General features: G+C 35.0%; 1 long non-coding RNA gene across 1 annotated transcript; it reads left to right on the top strand.

Annotated features, from left to right (window-relative positions):
- The first annotated feature begins 16017 nt into the window (after positions 1 to 16017).
- Positions 16018 to 21609, top strand: LOC114077562. Its single transcript, XR_003578885.1, has 2 exons — positions 16018 to 17169; positions 21365 to 21609. It is a non-coding gene; the product is annotated as an uncharacterized LOC114077562 (long non-coding RNA).
- The last annotated feature ends 2107 nt before the right edge of the window (positions 21610 to 23716 follow it).

The raw sequence follows: 23716 nt of genomic DNA, 5'->3' as shown, positions 1-23716 counted from the left end.
TGTGTGTGTGTGTGTGTGTGTGTGTGTGTGTGTGTGTGTGTGTGTGTGTGTGTGTGTGTGTGATGTGAACATGCATTATGTTAACTTTATATATATGTGCTTCATATGATGAGGTCCTATAATGCTATATGGGAAGAAAAGTTAATATAGGTACATATTGACTAGAGCTCACTGTAAATGATATAGTAAGTCTTGAATAAATGGGTCTTGTGTTATGTTATCCATTCTATGTGAAAGTATGTGATGTATCATTAACTAGGATGACTTGATAGGTGTACTAGTTAGGCAAGGGTATGGGACCTTGCCTATGCATTACACATCTGTACCTTGATAGGATAGTTCCTAGGTTGGTCTTCTAAATACATGCATAGGATTGTATGAACACATTATGAATATGACTTACATGCTATGATGTTAAGTATATGATATTATAAAATATGAATGTGCACAGTGTCTTAAAGTGTTGATATGAAAGGATTGATCATATACTTCCTCCTATAGAATTATGTATTCATAGATGAACATGTGTGACATTAATGTGTTATGTGAAAAGTTTGCTCACATATAAGTATACACACACGCATGTATGATAATCTAGTCAGTGGAGGGGCCTCGAAAGGTGTGCTCAAGTTTATCCTAAACTAGATAGGTGCGTTACATATGTTATGTCCATGTGAAAGGGTTTCTTATATTATTTAGGTTGATGAACTCTCATCTATGACCTATGATCTAAGCATATGAGGAGTTAACTCTCCTATGCCTAATTTTATAAAATAAAGTTAATAAAGTTTTTTTAATAAAAATGGAACTTAGCTTAGCACCGAGTGAACTTGAAGTTGAGGGGTGTCCCTTCCCATTGGAGGATGGAAGGTCACCATTGTCCTCACGAGGTGGTTAGCCTCATAGCCCAAAGGGCATACAGGGATGTGCCATAGTGGATAACTACAATGCCCCATTTGGCATAAAGAGGGTTTCCACATATACCTCCAATTTCCATAACTATTCTTGCTACATAGGATCTAGAAAGTGACTTCACTAGTATGCTAGCATGTGTTAATGTTCTACCCTTGCTAGGTAAGAACACCTTCCATTGGTTCCATGTTTAGCACTTATGGTCTTAATGTCGGTTAAGGCTATAGTTTCATTAAAGTAAAATGGACAATGGAAGTAAAATAAGGACCCTAACTAGGATAATCTAAGGGTAGTTACTTAGTGTACGTGGGGGTATGTGACTTCACCCATGCATTGCACAAGTGGCTCTTGAGGGAAGTCCTAGGAAGGTGTTCTAATGCATGTGACTATGTTTATGTTCCTTATGTATGACTTTGTAGTATTTGTTTACTTGTTATGATGAAGTGCATGGTATGAGTCCTAATGGATCTATGTGATGTGGTCTTGTTCTTATATGCACTATGTTGGTCTTAATGGCTATATGATGAAGGTCTTGCTTGACATGAATAAAGTTGTCTTCACTTACTATGTTGATGTATTAATTGGATGTTATTGCTTGTGGTCTTATGATAGGTTTACTAAGTATGTATGAGGTTATGGGGCTTCATATGTACTTTGCACTAGTAGACTTAATTTGGGGTGTGAGTAAGGTGTCATAAGGTTCTGTGTGAAGTGACATTACTATATGTGCAAGGTGAATAGAATTCACTGTAATGTCTTTATGGCCTTGACTTGAAGGTGTCTTGTGGTGTGCTATATTTCTAAGATGGTATGTGTTGGCTTTTGTAGATTGTATGTATGACTTCCTTGGGTCCTTAAAGTGATGAATTGTACCAAGTATCACTAGAGGGTTACTTGGGGGAATAAGAAAGTAAGAACAAAAGGATTCACTGTAAAAAGAGATAACTCATTATAAAGAAGAAAACAGCTTACTGTAATGTGGTTCTAAAATTCTTTAAATGCAAGATGTGATTTTATATGATCGATGACCATTGAATAGCCTATATGAAGTATGTAAATGATATAATGCTTATTTTATAAAGTTTTTATGAATTCTCACAAAAAGGCATGAAGTATGATTTCAAGAAAAATGTCTCTTTTAAATGCATATTTTTGCATGGTTACCATACTTAGTGCATTCTTGTACTAAGTCCATTTTTCTCTACTTTTTACACAAAGTGTAGGTTATGGATTCTTAAAGGATGTCTTTAATGGTGAGGAGCTTGATATGTTATTCGCAAGCTCCAGGAAAGGAATCCTTAAGTCCAAGGATGTCCTAATGTCTAGCTTACTGTAGAGTCAATTTATTATTGTACTTATGTATTATGTTATAAGGGTCGTTTCCCTAATTTTCTCTTATGATGTTAAGTCTAGGATGGCAAAAATATTTTAGAGTCTAAATATATACTTATGATATTTTATATATATGAAGAGAAGCTTCTAGCATATGATGTGCTATGAAAATTTTTAAACTTTTCGCTAATTACCTATGAAAAAGCGATGAATGATAATGATTGGATTGTATAAGACCTCCTAGAGGTCACGTACGCCATGTTACTTCTAGAGGTTCTCCCTGGTCGTGACACATAGAGTAAGTTCATTCACATAAAAGTATTTGAGAAGGCACCATCCCTAAACCTTACCAACTCATAATACCACTACCAAGAAGGGATCCACAAGGGTCTATTGACCAAGGTTAATTAGGATAGCTCATTCATGAAACGGGTACCATGCTAGGTCTATCCGATTGACTTCATTATAAACCTTCTTTTAATAATAAAGGTTTTTCACATTCACTTAGGGTTCTAGACTTATCAAGAATGGGAACAATCCTAAGGTGTGCCAGTTCAAGGTATAGTCTAAAAGCCTCATTTGTCATTCAAGGAAGGGCACCAACTTAGGTCTACCGATCCTAGACCTTCATTCCTTCTTTCATTCACACTATACAAGATCACCTTCTCATTACATTCAGATTATACAATATCACATACATAAGCCATGACACCTTAATCAAAGTCACCTTACTTAACATAAGCAAGTTCACATTATACCTTCATCTATACCACAACATGATACTACTATTATTCACATGATAATGTCGTTAAGGACATGATCATAACATATACAACAATAAGCACTACCACCATAAGTGGACCATACAACACAAGAGCAATTCACTTCTCAAATCTAAATTAGTAAAGGAATTAGGTCATCTTACCCTCTTCCAATAGCCATAATCACCATTCCTTAACCCTTGATAAATTCATAATACAATAGCATAAATAAACATAGAAATAAACAATACAACATAAACTAAATCCAATTCTATCAATAGATCATAAACAACACACCCAATTCAAAGTCCAAATTTAGGAAGTTTGTGAAGATCAAAGGTTCATGGAGATTTTCATTGTAAAACATCAATTTAACATCAATAATATCATATTTAATCTTTTTAAATCATTTCATGCAAGAACCCTTGAATTATTGTAGAAAATGGACTTTTTCATAAACTTTAAAATCTTTGAAAAGCCTTTGGAATTGGCTCTAGAGTGAAATCTAACTCTAGATATAGAGTCACCATACCTTATTATTGAGAATCCCACGAAATTGAAGAAGAAATCAATGAAAACCTTCAATCCAAGCTCCAATTTGGCCTTAAGCTTCCTTGGAGTTTTGACAGAACTTTTGGGAGGTAAGGGTTTAGATTTTTGAAGGATGAAGTTTAATTCCAGGTTTTAGAGTTTAATCTAACTTGAAATACCCTAGATAACCTAAATTAACCATCCATATATTTAATCATCCAAGGGTGGAATTTACCAAACCACCCTTGGCTTGGCCCACTCCAAGACTGAATTGCAAGTGCTCTTACGGAAACGTATGTTGGTTGACGGCTCATCTTGCTGGTCGTAAGTCTTGTCAGAGACTTTTCATGGGAGATAAGTCTCCCTAGGCTAATTCTTGACCTACGGAGGTCACTAACACCCCGTCATTTGACCTACTAGCCGTAGGTCATGGTCGTAGGTTATGCCAACTTTGGCAGTTTTGGGGTTTAATGTAGGGTCCTTCTCAAGGGCCCTTAGGGTGGTCCTTGGATTCGTACCAGACGTTTCGACCCTAAACACGACCATTTATATAGTAGGATCACCACCAATCATATTAGACTCCAAACAACACACCATAACATGCACACCACCAATCATTTTAGACTCCAAACAACATACCAAAACATGAACAACACACTAGAACACACTAGCATACATAAGATTATTCTCGGAACGTCTTGGTCATTCCTTAATTTTTGACCTCAAAACTACTCAAGACTTCCCTTGGAAACTATTTGTCATTCATTTAGCAAGTTATTAACTCAAGAAACTCACGTGATACTCTAGTTTTTCCTAATTAATTTTAAGGGTTGTAACACTTACAAGTCACTGTTTTGTTTCTAAACTCCTTCAAATTCTCATCCTCAAATTATTTGGCCTTGATCTCTTTAATGAAAATGGCCATAAGATCAATGCTAGCTAACAACCCCTTTTTTAGATGCCTGATTTGTTGAATTGAGATTCCAAATTTTGTACTTCGTTAGCCAAAGGTCGGTTGGTCACACCCATGCAAGCTAGACTACCCATACTCACCTCCTTCTAGATTAATGCGTCTCCTACCATGTTAGCCTTACCCCAATGATACTGGATGGTCACATCATAATCCTTGAGTAGCTCCATTCACCTTCGTTGTCTCATATTTAGGTACTTTTGGGTGTATACATGTTTTAGACTACCATGATCAGTAAACACCACACATCTGACACCATAGAGGTAATGTCACCAGATCTTAAGAGAAAACACTGCCGCTGCCAATGCTAAATCATGTGTTGGGTAATTCATCTCATGCACCTTCATAAGCTATAATATTCTTATCCTGCATTAATACAACACTGAAACCCAAATGGAAAGCATCACAATATACAATAAAATCTTTACCTTACACCGGTAATGCTAGAATAAGTGTTATGGTCAAAAGATTCTTGAACTTTTGAAAATTGTTATCACATTTTTCGGTACATTTGAAAAGCACCTATTTTTTGTCAACCTTGTTAGATATGTGTCAATAGAAGCAAATTTCTTCACAAATCAACGGTAGTAGCTGGTGATCCCTACAAAAATCCTAACCTTAGTCACAAAGCTAGGTCAAACCAATTTTTTAACCTCCTCAAACTTTTGGAGATCTACCATTACAGCTTCCCTTGAAACTATATGCCCCAAAAACACAACTGATTCAAACCAGAACTCACACTTGGAAAATTTGGCATATAGTTTTTGTCTCCGAAGAACACCCAAAATGATACAAAGATGGTCATCATTTTCTTCCTTACTCTTTGAATAGACCAAAATATCATCAATAAAGACAATGAGAAAAGAATGCAGAAATGGTTTAAACACATCGTTCAACAAACTCATGAATGCTCAGGCGCATTTCTTAACCCAAATGACATAACTATGAATTCATAGTGCCCATAGCGGGTCCTAAATTCCTTCTTTGGTATATCAGCAGGCCTAATCTTTAATTGATGATAGACAGACCTTAGATCAATCTTAGAGAAAACGGATGCACCCTACAACTTGTCAAAAAAATCATCTATTAGAGGCAATGGATATTTGTTTCTAATGGTGACCATATTCAACTGTTCATAGTCTATGCACATCCTGATACTACCATTCTTTTTCATAAAAAAACAAACAGGAGCACCCCACGGTAAAGCACTAGGACGGATGAAATCTTTATCGAGAAGTTCCTGAATTTGAGATTTAATTTCTCTCAACTTCGCCGGAGCCATGTGATAAGGAGGAATAGAGATGGGGCGATTACCATGTTCCAAGTCAATGCAAAAATCAGTATCTCTATCCAGAGGCATACAAGGCGAATCTCTATGAAACACTTCTCTAAATTATGACACCACATGAATGGATTCAATAGAGGGAGACTCAACCTCAACACCCCGAATATGAGCCAACTAAGCCAAACAACCCTACTCCACCAGGTTTCTATCCCTAATAGAGGATATGACCTTAGCTGGATTAGGCTTGTACACCCCTTCCTACTCTAACTTTTCTCTACCCAGAATCTCTAGAGTCCCAGACGTTGCATTACAGTTACGCTCAACATAATAGGAGAAAAACAAAGTCATGCTTAAGATTATATTGAAGTCAGTCATATATAAAATAAACAAATCATCCCAAGTTTGAAAACCCATAAACAAGATACGACAAGCACAATAGACATGGGTGACTACGAGAGACTCTTCAAATGGGGTAAAAACATGGATTGGGGCATCAAGTACATCAAAAATCATTTCAAATCCCAAGGCAAACTTAAAGGACACATAAGAATAATCAGAACTCAGATCAAATAACACATTAGTCATGCGGTCACGGACAAGAATTGTACATGTGATCATTGCGTCAGAAGACTTTGCTTCGCTCTATCCTGGGAAGGCATAACATTGAGCCCTATCATTTTGATGGGTGAATTCCTTGTCTAGCGCCATCGTACATTTGCTTGTGTTGACATTTCATCGACCTCCACTGCCTTCCTTATTTCCTCCTCGCCCACCTTGTGGACGTCCTTTACCATAATTATCACATCCCGCAGGTATCACAGCTTTAGTCTGCTATTGTGAGGGGTCCAACATATATGGGTGAGGACAATCTTTCTTTATATGTCAAGGTTCTCCACAATTATAACAAGTGCGGTCAAAATATGGCCTATTTCCCATCGAATATGCGGTTCCCTAGCTATACAAAATCAAATATTGATTTAGAGTACCGAGTAATTACTGTAAAATTAGGCATAGCAGGCTGAATTAGCCAGGCTGCAAGTGTCAGCTTCCTTGAACCTCTGGAGTAGGAACCTTGAAAGTTACTTGTGGTCATAGCTTTCTTAGTCCATTCCTTAATCTGCCCATCATGTCTCACTCCTTCCACTTTCTTCACAAAATCCATTACCCCATTAAAACTTTTCCCTACAGTAGTCATGTGCATAGAAAAAACTAGTAACTCAAATTTTAGTCCCTTGATGAATAGGCGGATCCCCTATTCTTCAGTTGTCACCAATTGCGTAGCATATCTAGACAAAGCATGGAACATAGCCTTATAAGATACCACAGATATACCACCTTTCTCCAAATCCATGAACTCCTCTTCACCATCTCTCAAGGTTCGAGGCATATACTTCTTCAAGAACAGAGCATGAAACTAGGTCCAAGTAAGTGGGGGTAGAATTTACTATTTGCATTCTACATATGCTCTTCACCACTGCTTAGCCTGGCCCTGAAATTTGAAAGTCACAAACTCTGCTCCATGTTGGTTCACTATAAATAACTTATGTAGCCTCTCATAAAAATCCAAGATAAATTTGTATGCATCCTCACTCTCAGAACCATGGAAAACATGTGGATTCAAATTTAGAAACTTAGTCAACATCTCATGCACATTACCAGCCATTACAGGACCCAATAAAGGACGGAAAAATGTGCATTACCTAATGTTGCATCTCTCTAGGACTAGTAACAATAACAAAGCAGTTGGTTGGAGGTTGACTAGCTTGCGCAGCTTGGAGGATTCCAGGACCAACCAATCCCTTCAGAAAAGATATGATTTGTTGAGCTAACACGGGGTCTAGAAGAGGAATGTCGGCATTCCTTACGGTGCATCCTCTTTCTTTCCAACATAATCATAATCCTCAATCACCACATTCTCTTTCACCTCTTCATGACGTGTGGGAGAAACCACATCTCTTAGAGCATTCTCAACTAGTTCTCGATCCCTAGTAGGTGCTACCGTTCCTTAGCATCTGCTCCTTCTCTTCCTCTACCCCTGCCTTGGTTGCGACCTCTTTATGCAGATTTCTTAGTTGCTTCATTGATGGGAGTACGGGCATGTCTCTATTGAATCAAGTGTTAACCATCTCCAGACAGAAGAGTGAAGAAGGTTAGACTCAAATTTGGATCACCACATACAAATTGGAACCGAGTTATAGAACAAAAGGATACAAGCCTCGCGAAGTGAACTAAAGACGTCTTTGTATCGTTCCCGCACGACTCTACTAGACTTATTTTGGTACACCGAGATTTCCTAATGTTCTATAGCCTCAGAATTCTTTCCGTTTGTTCTAGGTCTACAAACAATTAATAAACGCAAGGATTAATAATTAAAGTATAATTATCTGTATTATGATACCAAAAACCCAAGACCAAACTCATGATCCTAAAGTGCATCTAAGGATTTTTCCCACTATCCAATTTAGTCTAAAAACCCTTCCCTAATAATAATTAACCAAGAATCTAAGATATACGGATCAAAAAACAAATTAGGGGAGTGAAATCCTTGCCTTTAGCCCCTAAAGTCGTGGAAAATTATCAAGAAGTCACATGGGGTCGTCTCTTAACCCTCAAGAATGAAACTTGCAGAAAAATAACATTTTTGGGGTTTAATTCTAACTTAAGTCGTGATTGTCACGATGTAGCAGTTGTGCCCTAGCAAAATATTCTTGCCTTGGTGGCTTGCATGGAGATAGAGAGTCAAATTTTGAGTTTCAAACCCCCATTTTATGAAAAACCATTGATCCATGACATTCAAAACTACTTGTTCACGCTAATATCAATTTTCAAAGTTCTACCCATCCGATTTTGATTCCATAAAATTGTACGGGTTCCTTAGCGCGTTAGATATCTACTATGTGATAAAATAAGAATTATCTCTCTCATTCATTATTAGATTTCCTAGACCTCTCATGACTTTGATTTTCTTCAAATCTAAAATAAGCTAGGAATTCCCAAGGTACTACTCAAAAGTATTATGGTACCAATTATTTCCTCATTAGTCTTTTCCTAATGATGGGATCAGGTCGTTATGATACGTTCCATATGAAAAGTGAAGGTAGTATTTTCTCGCTCCTCTGGGGCCATCAAAATTTTGTTGTATCTTGTGTAACCATCCCGGATATAATAATTTTGTCCTAACCTAATTAACATTTTATTAATAAAGGGAACTAGGTTTTGATATTTTTGGTGGCCTCGTTCAACTTAAGATAATCCATGAAAACTCACCATTTAGTATCTGTCCTTGTGGGAATCAGTTCATTCTTGTCGTTTGTTACCGCTTTCATGTCACCTTTCTTACGCACACATTATATCAGGCTTACACACTTTCTATATCATATTGGGTGTACCATCATTACATCTAACCACTTTATTACCTCTTTAAACACTAAAACCTTTATGACATGATTTAACTGATGTTATTGTTGTACACTCGACATATGGATTTCTTTCATAGATATTTTATGTATGAAAATTGATGTGTTAATCCCATATATTTCGGACAATGGCCAAGAAATGGCTCAATTCCTCCTTTTTAGAATTGTTAAAGATGTTTAAACTTGTAATTACGAGAAATCTACATAAAGAATCACATGTAAGATTTTATCATCTAAAAAAAATCATACCTCAGATGAGATGGAAGTGTTTTTAGCTCTAGCTTGGGTGCTTCTTCAGTTGATGTCTTGGGTGGAGGACCCAAAACCCTATTCAAAGGTTCCCAGTTGTCTCTTGATATTGCCACACTAAACAAATCCAAAAATACTACTAATTCATATGTCTCAGCATCACTATAGATTTCATAGCCCATGAATGCTTGCTCTAATGGATTTCTTGATGAAATTTAATGGGCTTCTGAAACAATATGTATATCACTAATACAGCCGAAAACTTTCTATACACATCCAACTTTCAATGCCGGTACATATCAAAGACCAATACTTAATTGTGAACTCTCATGGTTAAATCACTTTAGTTACATCTATCATGGCTCACCTGTGGACAAAATGACCAATAATGAATATCACCTATAGTCCAGGCTAAAAATTTAACACAACGAAATCAATTGTTATTATCAATGATTCCACTTGGACCAAAACATCTTCCACAACACTTTCAGGCCTAGCTAGTGATCGATCTGCCAACTATAAGATAATGGTAGTAGGATTAGGGATACCCGACCCTAATTTCTTGTACAAAGATGTTGGAAGAATATTACTTCTTTCACCTTAGATCACACAACCCTTGAGCATGAATGGTTTTCCCTATAGTTGATCTCATCGTAAAACTTTTTCAATGATTTAGCTTAGTAGGTAGTATATTTTAAATCCAGGATCGACATTCTTTGGTAAGGTGACAATTTCATATTATATTATCCTCCTTTTGTTCTCTACAATATCATTCACGTATTTTTGATACCTCGGTATTCCCTACTAAATCAACAAGAGGCAGATTAATGTAAGCTTGTTTGAGAAGAGAAAGAAAATTACCAAAGCATTTATCATTGCTCTACTTTTCGAAATTTACAGGAAATAATGGATGTGGATTCACTTTGTGTTTTACTATTTCCTCAGTATACCTTTTCCACTTTAACTACTCTTCTTTTCTCCTTTCACCATTTCATCGTTTCTCTTTTATGGAGTTAACTCCTCCAACTGCATCCCACTATGGGTACCCACAACATTGAAATATCAAGTTAGGGTCTAAATTACTTGGTAAACCCCCTTGAGGTTGTGTTTTTTGGGAACTAGAAAGTTGCCAGAATGCTTTTCTAAATTTTGTGTCGCCAATTGTTTTGTTCTTCAACGGCTATCTTCTCCATATTTTCACTCACTCTAGACTACTTATCCATGATCTTCTTCAATATCTCCTCAGTACTCATGTTTCCCTGCTAATTACTTTGGTTAACTTCTTGGCCCTGATGTTGATAATATTTCCCATTACCTTGCGATCGATAATGATTTTGGCCATGTGCCTAATTTAGGTTTCTTACGTATGAAAGATCAGGAGGTTCCGCCAACTAGGATTATAAGTGTTTCCCTAATATAGGTTTCACCATCCCCATTGTGCATTACCAACGAAATTCACGGCATCTTGGTTTGCTCCATAATAATCCGTAGTATATTCATTACTTCCACTTATCTCACAGCATGTTTGTGGCTATTGTACAACATTTACTTGGTCAAGTAGTTGTACCAATGACATATTGTTGAATTAATGTTCATCATGTTCTGTATTGCAACAACTTATGCAGTTAAAGTTTTAACTGCGTCTACTTCAAACATCTCACCATTCTTCTGCACCACATGTCTTGCGCCTCCTCCATTCCACTCAAAATTTCCATGTGAGATTCCATTCAACATAAGTCTTTTCCCAAGCTTTCCCTTTTTGCAACTGAATTAAGCAAAATATTTTTCTTGGTTCCAAACCCTCAATTAAGTTACGGAACAAGACTTCATTTGCTTGATGATGGTTTGGACACCTCAATCGTAATGATTAGAATCTATCTCATGCCTGGTATAAATCCTCCAATACTTTATGCTTTAAATTCAATATCTCTCTCCTAAGCTTGGTTGTTTTACCATATGGAAAGGACCGCATAAAAAAGTTCAAGCTAGATCATCCCATGAAGTAATATAGTTCGTTGGCTCCAATTTCAACCATCTTCTTGCTTTCCATGATAGAGAGAAAATTAACAAGATAAGTGTCACATAATCAGGGGATACTCTAGTTGGAGTGCATGTGTCACTAATTTCGAGAAAGTTCTGGATGTGCACTTCAAAGTCCTCATGAGGTAAACAACTAAAATATCCATTAGTGTCCAATGATTGCACCATATTCTTTTTCAACTCAAACCTACCAGCAGTGGGTCGTATCTTAGTACTCAAAGTAACATTAGTTGTGCATGGGATTATTATGTCACGGGCCGTCATTTTTGCCATTGATACATGTTTTGGTGGTTCTGCTGGTTTGATTTCAATCAAAGAGACATGATACAAAAAAAGTGATTGCCTTCTCTGATAGTGAAAAACTCGTACAGATTCAACGAATGGCTCTATAAACTACTTATCACCTTCCAGTTTGACATCCAAAAGAAACCTGCAATAACCAATACCTCTGATCAAGTTTTTAGCACTTGAAAATAAACTTATAAACTAGGTAAATCGAATAAAATATAATTCTAATATCCCTGGTAATGGCGCAAAAAAATTGTTGTGTCCAAACTCACAAGAAAGTGTACGCAGTAATTCAAGTAATAAAATAGCCATTTTTAAGAACCAAATGTCATACCCATAGACACATAAGATTAAAGGTATTCAATTTTCCAATATCTATAATATAAAGCACGTGTTTCTATAAAGGTTGATGAATGATTCTAAATTATGTATTAATTAAAGTAAACGAATCTAACTTATATGATTCAGTTTCGAGTTGGAGTTAAGACAATGACCTTAGAAAATTCAGGGTTGCAGCCTACTTTGGATTCAATCACACTATCTCCTTTAATAAACTTCAATTTATAAAATCGTTGATTTAATGGAGTAAATATATGATCATGGTATCCGATCTGTAAACGTCTATAGTAATTTGTAGCCTAACTACATCATTGAATAGGAACATGCTAAACCAATTACTGAGCATTACATATTCATATTGTTATCAAGCAAGCAAGGTTTCTAGGTATATCCCAGTTCTAGATACAAATCCACCTTAGTTATACAAAAAATTGTGTTCCTTTTGTCCCACGTTCAATCCTCTTATTCTTCTTCCTGTTTAAATTCAGACAATACATTTTTTCAATGGTGGACAATCATAAAATAATAAATCAAGAACATGGAGGAAATTATGCAATAAACAACTTCAATCCATTAAATTTCACAATTTACAATCATTGTGTAGCCATAACCCTAGAAAAAGGGAATCTAGCTACTATAATGTGATTCTCAACTTCAAGTATTGAATAGTATAAGAGAAATCGATAAAAGTAAAGAGTAGGAATGAACCTAGAATTTAAGAAATAGTTCTTCAAGTCTTCTTTCTTGAAAATCCAGAAAAAGAATAATTAAAATAATAAAATCTGAGTACATTTGTAGTTTGGGAAAAGTCAACAGAAATCTAAGCTTTGGGTCGCGACAAAGTGAGTGAACATATGCTTCTTAATGAAATTAATCACCACCTTTGAATCATTAGAGGGAATAGATACAACATCAACCCACCTGGACACTTAATCTACCGCCACTAGAATTTAATGGTTTCCATCTGATGAAGTGAAGGGACCCATGAAGTGAATACCCCACACATCAATGATTTCTACCTAAATAATATTGATTAATGGCATCTCATGTCTTATAGATATAGTATCCAACCTTTGACATTGGTCATACTCTTTTATATAAGACATAAAATCTTTGAACAAAGTGGGCCAGAAAAAGCCTGATTGTAATACCTTGTGAGTTGTACACTCTCCTCCATGAATTCCTCTATTAGGACTTGCATGACAACCCTCAAGTAATTTCTTAACCTTTTTTTCTGAAATACATCTTCACAAAGCCTATCCATCCATTGCTTAACAAGTATGGTTCATCCCAGATGTAATACTTTGCATCAAGCTTCAACTTCTTTCTTTGTTGAGTTGTTACGGCCAGTGGGAATACTCCACTCACCAATACATTTGATATGACAGTGTATCATGGCACACAGAAGATATCTAAGTCAATCAACTACTTATTTGGAAATTCTTCACGGATTTGTTCTCGTTCTAGAACATGAGACATGTCTTCTAACCTCAAAAGATTATAAACTATTTAATTCTATGTCTTTTTAGTCTTTGACTTCAAGTTAAAACTCTTGTAGAAGCAATATTAACTGAATGTGCTTTGGTTTAGAATCCTTCTTTTTGAATAGGTACCTAATAATTGCATGGTCAGTAAAGACAATCACCTTGGTACCTACCAAATACGAATGGAACTTGTCGAAGGACAACATTATAGAAAGCATCTTCTTCTCAGTCAATGTGAAATTAGCTTAGGCAAAATCAAGGTTATTTCTAGCATAATATATCAAATATAATAGATTATCTCTTCTTTGTCCCTATATTGCACCCACTGCTACATCACTTTCATCATACATGAGTTCAAACGCTAACTCCAGTTAGAAGTAATCCAGATTAGGAATTTTATTTAGTTATTCTTCAGTACCTTAAATTCGTTCAAACAATTTACATTAAACTCAAATTTCACCTCTTTCTCTAAGACACTACACATAGGTCTAGCAGTTTTGGAAAAATATCTTTGATGAATCTCAGATAAAAACCTGCATGTCCTAGTATTTTAGCAAGTACTTTATCAAGGTTTTGAAGAAATGCCTTAAAATACTTCACAAATATAGGGAAATCATCTGTAAAATACCTTTACAAAGTCCTCCAAAATGTCATGAAAAGAGTCAATATACATCTCTCAAACCTAGTCGGTGCATTGTAGATTCCAAAAAACATACTCTTAAAAGCATATGTATCATAAGAACAAGTGAAAGTAGTCTTCATGTGGTCCTCGGGTGCAATCACAAGTTGGTTGTGTCTTGAATATCTATCTAAAAAGAATAGTTCTCCTGACCTGCTAAACAGTTAATTATTTGGTCAATGAAAGGGATAGGATAGTGGTCCTTCCTTGTGGCATCATTCAACTTTCGGTAATCCATGCAAATTCTCTATCCAGTAACAATCCTAATGGGAATAAATTCATTATTTTCATTGTTCACCATTGCCATACCTCTTTTATTTGGAAAAATTATACGGGACTTACCCATTTAATTTCAAACATAGTATATGCAATTTTGGCATCTAACAACTTGATCACTTCTTTTCTCATCAACTCTTGCATCAAAGAATTTATCCGATGTTGATGTTGTGCGCTTAACTTGTGGTCTTCCTCCATACCAATTTTGGGCATACACAAAGCCATACTGATCCCATGAATATCACACATCTTCCACCTAATAGCTTTCTTCCTTCCCTTCAAAATATTCAATGCTACATTAACTTATGCTTCCAACAACTCTGTCGAAAGCATCACTAGTAAAGTTTCATTTTCACCCATATATGCAAACCTTAGGTGAGTTAGAAGAGATTTAACATCTAATTTGGGTGCTTCTATAATTGATGGTTTGTGTGGATGTCCCAAAACTTAATTTAACGATCCCCCTTTGCTTCTCTGGATTCCCACAAGTTCCACATCAAGAAAACTGGATAGCTCTTGGTTTTTAGCATCCCCAAACATGTCATGTCCAATCAGTTCTATTTCCAATGGATCTCCGGAACCATTAGGAAGTGATTCAACGGCTAGGTCCACAATAGTGATTGTATAAAACTCCTCATAGACAACCGTCAATTTTCAAAACGCGGTAGAGATCTACCTTGTCATGGGCTCTCAGGGTCAACTACTCTGATGCTACATCAATAAATGGTTCACCCTGTGAATAAGAACGGTCGTCTCAAGATGAATGGCACTTTAGTATCATGCTCAAAATTTAGGACCACAAAGTCCATCTAAAAAATAAACGACCTCACATGTACCAACACATCTTCCACTACCCTTTATGACCTAGCAACAAATATCTGTAAACTGTAAGATGATGGTGGTTGGTTTTAGATTACGCAATCCATATTTTTATATAACAATGTTGGCATAAGATTTATACTTGCACCCTGATGTGAGGCCAAAATACATATTTTTAATCATTATTTATTTCATGTTTATCATTTATATTTGTCGTTTTTTAGCATGAAATTTATGGATTACACTAAATTGTGTATTTGATTTGTAGGACTGAATTAGTGTGAAGATGAAGAAATTTGGAAGTAAACAAATTAAATATGGAAGGTTAAAGAAGGAAATCAAGCAGATAGCTTAATTGATTAAATTGAATAAAATAATACAATATATATATATATATATATATATATAGTGCATTGAAGGGAAGAATTTGAATTGGTAAAAGTCCAGCCACGTGTCACTAAAGAAAGAAGCATCAACGAAAACAATTGAGGTAGCACACAGTTCACGCAGGAATCCAATTCCATTTGGTTTTGGATTTCTTATTAATTTTGAACTCAATTATTTTATTTAGGGTTTCCTACATCTATAAATAGTCCATAAAAATAACTATCTACGAGAAGGATACAATATAAGAAATTAACTTTTGATTTAGGATTTTTATCTTTTCTTTCTCTTTTATTTATTTTACATCTTTCTTTGAATGATTTGTTGTAATTGTTCTATGTCTATGTGGAGTTAAACTTCTTTTTTCTTAGATTATATTTACTTACAATATGATAGTTTAGTGATTTTGATTTGGCATGATTTGTTTTTCATATAGTTGTTATATTCTTGTGATTACTATTTTGATGCTTGATCACCACTGAAATAAACATATTGTCAAAATTGAACTCTGGAGAGGAACAAGAGGATAGAACGTGGAATATAACGAGCAGTAGTTTCTCTCAATAATTAGGGTTAATTTGTATTTAGGATAGGGATATACCTATAAATCATGTTTGGTCACTATACAAGAAGAAATTGTAATGCTCGGTATTTAATCCATCATATCCCCCCTCAACGATGTAGTTAGGGTGTTATTTGGAGATTAGAGGTAGGGAGACCATGATCATACATTTAAACCCCTGATATATAACTATATAATCAAACAAGTTGATGAAATTAATGCTAAACCTGATTGTTAGTTAAATAATAATCCTAGATCGATTCATTCATTGATTGTGTAAACATCTATCTTTTCTTAGTTAATTGATTTTTAGTTATTGAATCTTTATTTTTAGTTTAGTTAATATAGTCATATTTAGAAATCCTCCCCTTAAATAAATAATTAAATTAATAAAATTTGGTAAAAATAATTAATTGACAAGTCCTTTAGGTTCGATAATTCGATTCTTTTAAGAGCTACTATATTACTTGTGTGACCACATACACTTGCGTGTGCAATTGGAAGCAACACACCCAAATGACATAATACCCAGGCATAGACATTTTTCGCAATTGTAATTCGTACCATGAAGCTACACGGATCTTTCAACTTTTTTGGGTAGTCTATTATGAATTCTTGAACAACACTCTTTATTAAGTGTCATCATTTCATACTTAGTCAACCTTCTTTTGTTCGCCACTGTATCCTTCACATACTTGGCGTATTTAGGAATTCCCTGTAAAATATCAACCAAAGGTAGATTGATGTGAACTTGTTTGAAGAGAGAGAAGCTTACCGAAGCACTCATCTTTGTTGCGCTCCTTCAACATTTTTGGAAAATGAGGAGGTGATTTTACTTTCAGGTGAACCCTCTTGGCATTCGAAATTTGACTAACCTCTTCTTGTTTCTTTTCTCTACTTACTACTTCAATATCTCTCGTCTTAGAAGATAGTTTTTCTAATTGTAACTTACTTATCGTGCCCACAACATCCACTTGTTTGAGGTTAGGATCTGTGACCTGAAAGACCCCCTTATAGATCTAGAATGGTAGCAATAGCAAATTGTGCAACCTACCATTCAAAACTTTAATTTGACATTTGAGTGTTTCTCAACTCTTCTCTAAACTTATCTACCTTTGCATTATTTTTCCTATCTTAGTCATCAGTTGCTTAAACATATCTGTATAAGTCATGTTTTCTTGTTGGATGCCTTGGTTACCGCTTTGACTCTAGTTTTGATACTGCTGACATCTACTTGATTTATGATTTGTCATTACCTCCATTTATCCACTAAAATCATTCATGACACACTTAATGTTAACGCATATGTCGATCAGCAAGGGGAAAAGGGACATGAGGTGATTTGGAATAAACGGATCGTTATTTTAGCAATACCTCTTTATTTTTTCATGACAGGATTGAGTATTTCAAATTCTAAAGCATGCACCATATTTAGGATAAAACTAAAGGTTCCCTTCTTACATTAATTGGCAAATTAAGGTGTTGCCTTGATTCATGAACTTATTTTACATGCAGAATTAATGCAACAACATCCTTCACCTCTTCTGTGGTATTTCTACTTAAATATATATCATATTTATGAAAGTTAACATGTTGTCTAGATGCATTTTGATAGAGAAATAGGTAGTGTTTAATAATATAAGCCTCTGATTCCATGAATTTAAGAAAATATAAGGTTTTATTTGCAACAAAAAAAAATTAAATTTATCTCAGATTTATGAAACTTAACCCATATGTATTTTGATAGAGGAGTAGATATTGTTTAATTATATTAGCCTCTAATTCCACAATTTTAAAAAAGTATTATGCATCATATGTATAACAAAATGTGTGAGTAATTAGTGGAGCCTTCATAGGGTCTTTCACTCTGCTAAGAGTGTCTTGGTGTCATAATCCAAAATCAGGTGTGATGGCACATATCTTACCCCATCAAGACAGCTCAGCCTGAATAATCCTCAACAAGGGTAAATGTGGAAGTAAGAAAGGAAATGTAATGGTCCAAAAGGAACTAAGGTGAACTAGAGCCTCATGAGTGTTTCTAGAGTTAATTTGAAGTTAAAATGATTTAATTTAGTGTTATTAGACAGTGTGTGAAGTTTGGTTAAGTTTGGAGCTAAAACGTCCAAGAACGTCCATGACATTCGGAAGGTGTGCCTTAGAAAGTGTTCTTGCATTTTGTCGTGTTTGAGTGAGTTTTATGTGTTCGTTTTCCTTGAAAATAAGGTAGGATGTTCCTAAGACCTAGACGACTTATCTTAGGGGTTTAACGTCTGGGAATGACCCCACATAGGATCCACAAGGGTCCCTAGATAAAGGTCCCAAGACTTGGACCAAACTACCAAAGCAGTGACCAAACGACGACCCTAAGGACGGTCCGTTGGTCCACCAACAGTCCGTCGACCTAGGGAGTCGATTGGCCCTGCAAGTCAGAATGTCCAGGCTCCATTTGGAGCTAAGTGTCAAACCACGAGACTGTACCAACGGTCCCTTGATGCACAGACGGTCCGTTGGTTAGGTCTCGTCTGTGAAGTCTGCCAAAAGTTGTAAGTTTGCTGCCTTGGCTTGGGGTGTTTGGTAAATTCACCCAAAGTATTTTATGACCCTAGTACGTTACTTTTAGTGTTTATTAGGTATATTAAAGTGTTCTAAACCCTAAGACCTCATTTTAGACCCTTCTTCCTAAAACTCAAAACCCCTCTCTCTTTATAGACTCTCTCTCAAGTCTCCATAGAAGCTAGAAGTCAAGAAATGCTAGGAAGGTTGTTCATGTTTGTTTTTTCATCAAAAATCATGGTATTTATTCAATGTGAGATATGGTATCCATCCTTGAGCTCTCTTCAATTCAAGGAGTCCCTTCAAATTAATTTTCAAAAGGGGTTTTCAACCCTAGTTTCTACTATCTTCAAATCTATATATGGGTCTTGAATGAAAACGTTTCTGATGAATTTATAATGGTATTTCTAATGTTGGTTGATAATTTTAGGGTTTAAACTTCAACGAAATCATGTTAAAGCTTTTCATCTAATGTTGGCTTAAGAAATGGGTTATATGAGAATGAATTGGTAGTCTTTGAGCTTTGATTTCTTATGTTTGTTATTGTTATTTAGCTACTGCCCAAAGGGCTAATTTATGATGAATTATTGGATAAAATGTTATAGGTGATGAAAGCATGGATTAAAGGGTAAGTTGGTTATGTTGTTCAGTTTCAAATTTTGTAATACTCTTGAGTGGTATGATCCACCTTCTTGATGGCGTTATTTATTTGAATTGTATGAATATAAAGTTACTAGTTTATTGTAAATAAAGCTATTAAGGCTTGTTATGTGAAGTAAGATGATAAATATGCTACTTTTGTTAAATGTGCCTTATGAAGTGATTAAGTGAAAAATACTAGAGTGTATGCTTGAATGAAGTTATTCTTGTTAATTGATTTATGAAACTTGTTATGAGAAGTATGTTAAGGATTATGTATAAAGGACTTATATAATTATGTGAAGTATGTAAGGTGTGTGATGTGATGAATGAAGGTCTAAGCATGTATAGGAGTTAAATGTAAATGAAATAAAGCTTATGTTCAAGGTGTGCTCACATGTACACACACACTCGTACTTGAATGAATGAATGAAGCTAAGTTAAGTCCAAAAGGGGAGTTTTGGGATGAACCCTTTTCGTGATTTGAGATGAGGTGTTTAGTAGCAACCCCACTACATCCCATGAGCTTTCTAAGATAGGTTGGAGGATGAATTCCCTTCGTGAGTTGAGATGCGGTGTTCACTAGTTATCCTTAACCTAGAGTCTATAATGTTGAGAATTCGTGGGAAGTTATGCCTAGCACCGAGAGGATATGAAGGAGAGGTGGATTACACTTGCTGAGTTGAGATGTTGAAATCCAATGTACCTCTTGAGATGAGTACTCCTCGTTAGTAGAGAATGAGTTACTTAGTAGCAATCTCCTTATCCCTTAACTATGCGCCCGCATAGGTATAGCTATTGGGAAAGCCATGTAAATGCTAAGAGAATGACCTCATTTTAGACAAGTGAGGATCCCTCATCCGATAGGGGTTAATATCGGGATTCCATGTCTAGCTCTCATGGTCTATGTCGGTTAATCTAACTCCCACAAAAGAAATGAACGTGCTAAGTCTTCTAAAGGAGTGTTCTACTTAGGGTAGGTAGTGGATTGGGACGCTATTTATCCATTGCACTAGGTAGGCAATCTGAAATGGGGGTCTTGGTGAGACTTATTTGAATTGAATGAACTAAGACTTCTAAGAGAACATACTACTTAGGGTAGGTGGTGTATGGGACGCTATCTATTCATTGCAATAAGTAGGACCTTTCGAAAGGGATGACTTGGTGGCAAATCTTCTAAATGAATGTGCTATTTAGGGTAGGTGGTGGTATGGGACGACTTCTTCTCATTGCACTAAGTAGACATTCCGAAAGAGAAGGCTTTGGTGGTTCGTTGGGTGTCTTTTAATGTATTTCCATTGATTGAAGGTCTTGTTTCTCCCGAGTTGAGTAAGACACAAGGCATAGTCTTGAGGATCGCTTTGGTGTGTATTGAAGGAGGCATATGCATACTTCCTTCATGTCTTACCTTAGTGAGTCTTAGGATAATCTTGAGGTAGGGAAACTCTTACGGAAAATGAGTTCACTTTCTCTTTCGCTTGGCCTTGGAAGTCTACTCATTTAGTATAGGATATTTCTTTGTAATTGCTCAAGTTGAATTCATTGATAATGCTTTAAATGATTCATTGTGAAGGCTTAAATCAGTTCACTGTAATGTCAAGTTGGTTTACTGTAAGTTCTTGGAAGTTACTGTAAATGGTCCCTCTTGGTGTGAAATTATGGAATCTCTTATCTAGGTGTTAATTGATGGTTCTCATGTTGAATTTGCTTCTAAATTCATGAATGTTTTACTTAATTGGCATGAAATGGTATTTTACTAAAATGTCCCTGTTGGCATGTTTTTGCATATGCCATACTTAGTATATTATTTGTACTAACCCATACTTATCTATACTTTATGTATAGGTTGGAAGCATTTTGAAGGTTGAAGTCTAGAAGGTGAAGTTTGGGAAAGTTCCTCTCAAGACAAAGTATATCCTCACAGATTCGAGGGCATAGTCTGTTTCTTAATTTCTTAGTTAACGAATTATTATGTATTTCTTTCAATGTAAAGGGTCGTGTCCCTAAGCTATTTATGTAGTGTCTTTAAGTTTGGTTTGTGACGATGAGATTTTTCTAAGTATTTATAAAAGATTCCTTTTTATATCAAATGTTCTTGAAAAGTTTTAAATTTCGCACTACTTTTCATGTCTTATGTAATGAATGCTAGTTGAAGGGCTTGTACAAGACCCCAAAGAGTCAAGTATGCCGATCATGAAACGAGGGTTCTTCGTAACTTCTAGGGAGTACTTTCGGATCGTGACACGAAATAAGAACTAACATCACAGAAGTATTTCGAAAATCATAATATAATAAAAACTTTCTTCAAAACATGGTGTCACGTGTGCAACTTACTAAGTAATACAACATATTGAAAGAAAACACAAGTCTGAATGTCTCTATATCTAGAATATATTACAAAAACAATAAAATGCTAAGTGACATCTATCGACATGACCACCAGTTACCTCCTGAACTTCAAAAGCAAGCCTTGAACTAAGATACAGGAGAATGACAAAATAAAGGTACTCAACGAGCATATTAGTTGACTCATACTAAAGTGATGTCAAACACATTGTGCCCTGACTAACCATTTGAACCTTCACAAAAATCAGAATCACGTGCAATGAAATGTAATGAAAACGTCATATAAAATGATGCATATTTGTCATATCGGTACACACCTGTTGTATAAGCATACATGACTCATGGGGGACATATATGTCCATGCATCCGCCCTCAGTGTGGGGCACGTCCTTCAAAATTATATAAAATTGCCCTTGGTGCGGGGCATGTGGTCTCAAAAAACACATGTATTGTTCTATAAAAACTTTTCCTTTATGACATATATAAATGTTCAAAGTACCCCCTTAATCAACAGATTGGCTAATACCAACAAGTCTCCATCTTTAATACATTCTACCAAATTATTACCTTGAGTTATATATATATATATCTTTATCACAAGTATATCATCAATGTGAAACCTCAAATTTATGTACTTAGAGTCAATTATCTTAGAACAATTGAAATATGCAAAGTTTGATAAGCTAACTATCTAGTAGCTAAAAATTGACATCAATAAGCATATTAAGTTCACGAGTAAAGAAAGATCAATTTCTTCTCCTTTCGCCTCTTTTCAGAACAATGAATCGAATCCTAAAAAATTATACAAGATTGTTAATAGTTTGAGACAAAAATATTCTAATATTTTTTGACATATCGATAACTAACCTTTGAAATATGATGGATTTGTCGACTAATAGTGAAAATCCTAATTTTACTCAAAAATATTCACGACTCGGCTGAGGAAGATATCGATGGGCACTTATACATTGAAGTTTAAATAATTTTTTTGCCATGGTGGAATTCGTTTTCACATGGAAATCTACAATTAAATATTTAAGAAAAAGGAAGAAAGAGATGTTTTTAAAATAAATGACGGATAGTTTAATGTGTTATTCACTCTCAATAGTTTATATATGAAACTTAGATAAAAAATATATTTTGAATATGTTTTAATTTTTATATCATATATTAATATTTTTTTAGTTACTTCTCTCTCTGTCCAATAATAGTTGTCCACTATTGACTTGATATATCTCTTAAGAAACTATAAATAAAAGGTGTAATTTTACTATATTACCCTTCGAATATAATAAATACAGTGTCTTGAAATATGTAATAGGGAAATTACTATAATCGATTATAAGAGTAAATTGGAAACTCATGATAAAATTATTCATAAATTTCATAAAATTGACAAATATTATTGGACATTTCTTTTTGTATAGTGGACATATATTATTGAATGGAGGGAGTATGTAAAATATAAATATTTTGTATCTAAAATGAGACAGATGGTAGATGAGTTGCTTACTATCCCTGTATAAAATTCATCATTTGTACTCCCTTTGTCCCTAATGAATGTCCATTTTTCTTTTTATAGTTGTCCTTAATTACCTATCCATTTTGACAAATCAAGAAATGACAAAATAATGTTACCTATTATACTCTTAATTAATTACTTTGAAAAATATAAAATTTCTTTACCTATTATACTCTTAATTAATTACTTTGAAAAATGTAAAATTTCTTTAAAATCTTAAATTTTCAATTCATCCACTTCATAATTAATAAGGTTAAATGGTAAACTCATTGTATTCATTATTGTTTTCTTAATAAGTGTGTCATTTAAAAGTTGACAAGTAATTAGTA

Source organism: Solanum pennellii, chromosome 6 (assembly GCF_001406875.1).
Source record: "Solanum pennellii chromosome 6, SPENNV200".
Lineage (NCBI taxonomy): Eukaryota > Viridiplantae > Streptophyta > Magnoliopsida > Solanales > Solanaceae > Solanum > Solanum pennellii.
Note: the sequence above shows the minus strand (reverse complement) of the source record. Positions and strands in the feature narration are given on the sequence as shown.